Below are 6,557 nucleotides of genomic sequence, written 5' to 3' on the forward strand. Positions count from 1 at the left end.
CCGGAAACAGGTGAAAAGGTAATGGTGGCTCCGAGATTTAAAGATTTTGGTTAAATGAGCAGCTCCCACTCCACCATCAACCGATGTCAGCAGATGTCGCCTCATCCACTCCACATTCACACACACATAAATTCACACTGACTATTGTAAATAAAACACTTTGACATTTAACTTCTTCACCACCTCTGTAAACACACGCACACGTACATAACTTGTCAATTTACTTTGATGTTAAAAGACACAATTTTTGCGATCTTCCCCGGAGCGGACGTGTCCGAACAGCCCCCAAATTTGATAATAAAAGTTACATTATAAATCCTAGAGCGAACTTCCCTGTGCCTTTTCTTTAATATCAAGTGGAAAGTGAAAGTGCAAGTGGTAAGATAGCTCAAAAAGATCATAGGCCTCAGTTATTCATGGTCCTCCATCGCCTCAACGAACGGCACCTTGGAATAACAAAAAAATTACAGTCCACCTACAAAAAACAAAAATAAAACTTTACAAAGTACATACTCGCATATGCCAACCTGCATAACATACATGGCTATGAAGACAAACTAAAACAACAAAAAAAATTGTACAACATAGTAAAAGTGAAGAAAGTGAGGCTTACCACAATAAGAGCAGAAAATTTACAAACATATTTACATACAGAAATACTTTTCAAAAATCGCAGTGTACAAAATCACATACATATAGCTAAATAATTCGGGCGCGCCGCGTAAAACAAAACACTCAAGAACATAAACTGTAATGCAAAACTAATAAAAACAAAAAAAAAATAAAATATTCAACAAGCATTGAACAACAACTGTAGAGAGAAGCAGAGGACTAGCGGCAGACTCAGCGAGGGAAATACTTTTTGCACACAATTTTTAACCCCAAAATGAAAACCATATACCCCTTATAAACCAAAGTGAGTTGTATCGAACCCACTTAAATTAATGTATGTTCATATATGGATATTTTACTGAAAATTTGGCAAAAAGTAAAAATTATAAATAGATACAGTACAATATTCAAAAGAACTATTCCAACCACTACTTAACGAAGGTTCAGATTAAAAGATATAAACATACCTCAGTACATATTTTTACAGTAAAGCGGTTAAGTGTTAAAAACACAAAAAATAAAAGAAACAAATTTACATTCGCATGCAAATACATATTAACTAATATGTCTACTTAACTTATTTCTCGTGTTTTTAAACACAAACCAAACCCAAAAGAAACAAAACAAATTCAAGTATTTACTTGCAATAAGCAAAAGCAGGATTGCATAAAAAATAAGCAGCAGAAAACAAATTAGAACTATAAGAACCAAACAAAAAAATTTCGCGCGTAAAAGCTATTTAATAGCTAACTGACAACGAGTTCAGACAAAAAAAATAATAAATAACAGCAAAGTGTTTGCATTTTTACATACATATGTTATTACATATATTTATTACTGTTGCTAGTGCCCTACAAATTCACATATAAAAACATCAAAAAGTACATATTAGCAAGCAATTTCTTATCTCCCATCAAAGTGCTACTTAGCGCGTATTAACATACGGGCATATATACAAACAATAACAGACGCTGCACTTCTTACCAGCGTCCCACAACATACACATAAACCTACAGTACGGTCATCTGCAACTCACTGTTCATTAGCGATAATTTTCTTTACTCCCAACAGCTAACAACATACTCGAATATACAAACGGGCATATATCATAACATAAGTAGCAAAATTGCAATCAACGTTTATCGTTTCCTCCTCTCCTTCGCTAGCAAACATAGTTACATACACGCTAACTATTGTTAACCGCCTTCGCTTAACTTTGCATGCTATTAACATTCATACATATACTTACATAGTATATGGGTTAGTATACTGACCCAGTAGTGCATATACCTTGCACATCATATGTAAAACGAAAATATTAAGAAGTGCGTTAAAGTAAAAGTACTCAAATTAAATATTTGAATTACGATAACACATATAAATCCAAGTAAGCCAAAAGCCGATTGATTGTACGGATACTTAATTATATCATCCCCTTTAATCAAAATACACTGGAAAAAAATATTTAAATATCTCGCATACATAAATGCCATCTGATACAACTCCGGTAAAGGAGCCAAAAACCCCAATTCCTTTAAAAGCGCTAAAACTGGTCGATGATGATAAAACCCCTCAGTGCACACCTGCAGAATCTACACGATCAATGCAGGGTACCAAGCAAATATTTATTTCAGAAGTGACAGTTTAACAAGATACTGCACTCGATTTTCCCCCCCCCCCCCCCAATACAAGATAACTCGGAATCGGTTCTAGAGATAAAAAACCACCATCTTGACAAGTTTTGGATCCGACTTCAAGCGGCATACGCTGATACCGCATACGGATGATACCGTTTTGCCCGCTAATTTTAAAGATTCGGCCTCGGCCAAATACGAAACCTGCCTTGCCCAATATGAAGAAACAAAAGCTATGATTTCCGATCAGCTTAAATTATTAAAATGAATCAGCGCACCTACTCCACCCCAGAGAGTAGAAATACCCCAGGCGCAAGAAGCAAGTTCAGGCATATACCTCAAAGTGCCAGCATGTGATTCAGATGTATTTCACGGAGGTTATGAAGAATGGCCGTCCTTCCGGGACATGTTTACGGCCGTGTACATAAACCATCCACAACTGTCTCAAGCACAAAAATTGTACCACCTCAGGTATAAAACAAAAGGTTAAGCAGGTGGTATAGTTAAACAATTCGCACTAAATGACGACAATTTCAGTCTGGCTTGGGAAGCACTCAAATCAAGATACGAAAATGAAAAAGTACTGGTCGATAATCAAGTAACGATTCTAATGAACTTGCCAAAAATTCAAAAAGAAACTAGCGAGGAATTCATAAAATTACAGTCCACTGTTACAAACTGTTTATCCGTGCTAGAAACTGAAAACATTCCCACAGATAACTGGGACCCAATTCTGGTAAATGTATGTTCCGCAACACTGCCAGAAAACTCTTTACTTCTATGGGAGCAATCGCTTCCATCCCGAAAAAAATGTCCGACATGGCAACAAATGAAAGATTTTCTTACTACCCAGTACGAAATAGCAGAGAGGGTAGATAAAAACCTATCAAAACCCAAAAAGACACAAAATGATCTACATAGAAGCTTCAATATACCCCAAGCCAGAAATCCCACATCACACAATAGAAGCTTCAATAGATCGCAATCATTCATAACTCAAAATAAATATGCGTCATGCGAATTGTGTAAAGGAGGTCACAAATTAAGATCTTGCGAGAGATTTAAAAATCTAACAATAAACGAAAGAAATAATTTCGCTAGAAGCTCAAAGCTTTGTATCAATTGCTTATCACAGTCTCACAGGTTAAAAGAATGTGTATTGTCACAGGAGACATCATTCGATGCTTCACATAACAAATTTTAAAAGCACACCCAAAAAAACTTGAACTCTTACAGAACTCCTGGTCTAGTGGCAACAACCAGACCCGAAGACCCTAAAACGCAGGACCCCGAAATTACACAAGAGCGATCATGCTGCTCAAAAGCAGCAAATATACAAGCTCTGCATTCAAACAATGAAAGCAACATTTTACTTCCCACTGCAGTTATCTCCATCGAACACCGAGGAGAACTATTTAAGCTTAGAGCTCTAATAGATCAAGGTTCACGAAGATCTTTTATCTCGGAAGAAGCACAGAACCGACTAAAGCTCCCAACAAAAAATTAAAACTTTGAAATTTCGTGAATGGGTGGAAGAGTAATCCAAAACTCCAATAAAATCTGCTCATTAACACTGATTTCCCCCAATGCGGATGTATGAATAGAGGCACACGCCATAGTTCTGCCGCAACTCACAAATATGCTTCCAAGCTATAAAGTAAATGGAAAAGATCGCCAAAAATTTGCCCACCTCAATTTAGCGGATCCCAACTGCCACACCCCGCGCAAGTTGATATCCTATTAGGCACCGACCTAATACCCAAAATCATGCTTGAAGGCGTTGAAAAAATTTCTAACACCCTGTTAGCCCAAAATACTATATTCGGGTGGATCCTAAGCGGCCAAGTGCCAGCAACAAAAATTAACTTTCATAACTCCAGTCAAGGAGGTGATCGCCCTAATTCACAAAGAATAAGATTTTGGAAGTTAGGAAAACCTCCCCCCCTTACGAATTGCCACCCCAGGTGATCCCAGCCCTTTAGAATTTATGAAAAAACGTTCCTACAATAAAAAAAATGTTCTTAAATTCCAAAATAAGAAAACTGTGAATTCAAGGGAAGGCAGTGTCAAATCATTTCCCGAAAGCAACAATAACATTGATCGTCAGCGAGGAACCTTGCCGGTCCCGCAGGATGGCTTTCGCCAATTATGAGACAAACGAAATCCCTAATGAATTCGGGACGAAATAGAGTAATATCATAGTACCGTAAGTCCGGCATTAAATTAAAATGTTAATTCAGATTTCCTCTTTTAATTTTGCCAAGCCGGTTATTGCATCACTAACAAATATCCCGACGAAAGTTATATCGTCCACGAGTTTAGCCACAATGCCGAAATGCGGCTATTTCGCTCTGCTCTTTATCAACACTGTTGTTATCCGTGCTGGGCCTTTCGTGTTAAAGTCTTCCGTGCCAGGGACCTCAACTTACTTGGAGGGCTTTGTGGTCGTCTTTAGTTACTCTACAACAATGACGATTCACCTCGAGTTGAAATATGGTCTGACTTGTGCGGCTTGTCCCTAGACATTTTCCTGCCTCGTCGGCCGGTAAGGATTTTCATCCAAAGTACCGACAACAATATTCGCCAGAGGCCAAAGAGGAACTGGAAAAAATAAAAAATAGTAAAATTAAAAGTCTCGCCCAGAATAACTTATCTCTGGCAATCACACAGTAAACTTTAAACAATTCACTATTGAATTGAAGCCGTTCTTACCTCACGGCCCCTCTCTGACCTTATTCTCGGTCATGCTCTTAGACTAGCTCAACTTCTGGCAATACCCGAACCGGACGAGCTATCATTATCCCTTATAAATCGATGGGAACGAATGAAAAATTCTCCATCACGAATTCAGTCGCCAATGATCATATACGAGTATTAAACGTGCGCACGTAAAATGTTATCTTAACCAAACCGCAGATGAAAGAAAACCAATTAGCCAGATTAACCTACTAATCGGCAGCTAAAATACATACACCTAATACAATGAGATTGCTACCGCACCCGCCGCCATTATTCCTGCGGCATACCCGGAATCACCAGTATCCTAGCTGCTCGGGTAACACACATGCCGCCGCAATATACTGCACATGGGCATTGCCTAAATTTCCTTGCGCTCCTACACGCGAAGAGGGACTTCCCACAGGCAGCAGGCTCCAAGATATCGTCGCTTCCACTATCATATGTCGGAGACAACAATCCACCCGCATCATCGTCGGTCCACTGGCCTGAGTAATGTGGTCCACAAACTACCAGAGCTACAGCGGTTACTAGGCGAAGGATTCGCCTAGGGGCCCCAGGATGGCTAAATTAGCAGCTCCCACTCCACCATCAACCGATGTCAGCAGATGTCGCCTCATCCACTCCACATTCACATACACATAAATTCACACTAACTATTGTAAATAAAACACTTTGACATTTAACTTCTTCATCACCTCTGTAAACACACACACACGTACATAACTTGTCAATTTACTTTGATGTTAAAAGACACAATTTTTGCGATCTTCCCCCGAGCGGACGTGTCCGAACAGCCCCCAAATTGGATAATAAAAGTTACATTATAAATCCTAAAGCGAACTTCCCAGTGCCTTTTCTTTAATATCAAGTGGAAAGTGAAAGTTCAAGTGGTAAGATAGCTCAAAAAGATCATAGGCCTCAGTTATTCAGATTTGTGCTATGTTTCAGAGCAAGTTGAAAAATTCAGAGTAGCACAGACAAGCTTGCAGGAATGGCATGAATGTTTTGGACATCTGAATAAGAAGGATCTGAATAATGCTTTGCGCGAAGGAAAAGTTTTTGGAGCGAAAGTAAGTCTCAACGAAGATATACCCATTTGTGAAGTCTGCGTCAAGGGCAAGCAAACTAGAGCTCTTGTTAACAGTCGATTATCCGGTTAACCGATTATTCGAATAGTCGAGTAGCAACTTTTGGATTGACTGAAAATCGAATAGCAAGTATTCGATCGTTTCATCAACTTCGACTAGTCGTGCAATTGATTAACTGTCATTATTCGAATAGTGAAAGTTTTTTAAATACAAATTTTTTCTCACTTCAAAACAAAAAATTTGCTTCATACAAAATGAGTTTACGTAAGCGTAGCTGGGTGTGGAACTTCTTTTCTAATTCCGAAGGTGGAAAAGAAGTCAAGTGTTCAATATGTGGACAAAATATGGCCTATAATAATTCGACATCGTCTTTGGCAACCCATTTGAAGGCCATTCATAAGAGGAACAAGTAGATGGACCTGGAAATGTATGTTTATGCTAACGAACTAATAAGTGGTAATTTTCCATAGTTTATCCTCCCCAG

This window comes from Rhagoletis pomonella, unplaced genomic scaffold, assembly GCF_013731165.1.
Source record: "Rhagoletis pomonella isolate Grant_MI unplaced genomic scaffold, Rhpom_1.0 Rhpom_scaffold_00001, whole genome shotgun sequence".
In the NCBI taxonomy this organism is placed as follows: domain Eukaryota; kingdom Metazoa; phylum Arthropoda; class Insecta; order Diptera; family Tephritidae; genus Rhagoletis; species Rhagoletis pomonella.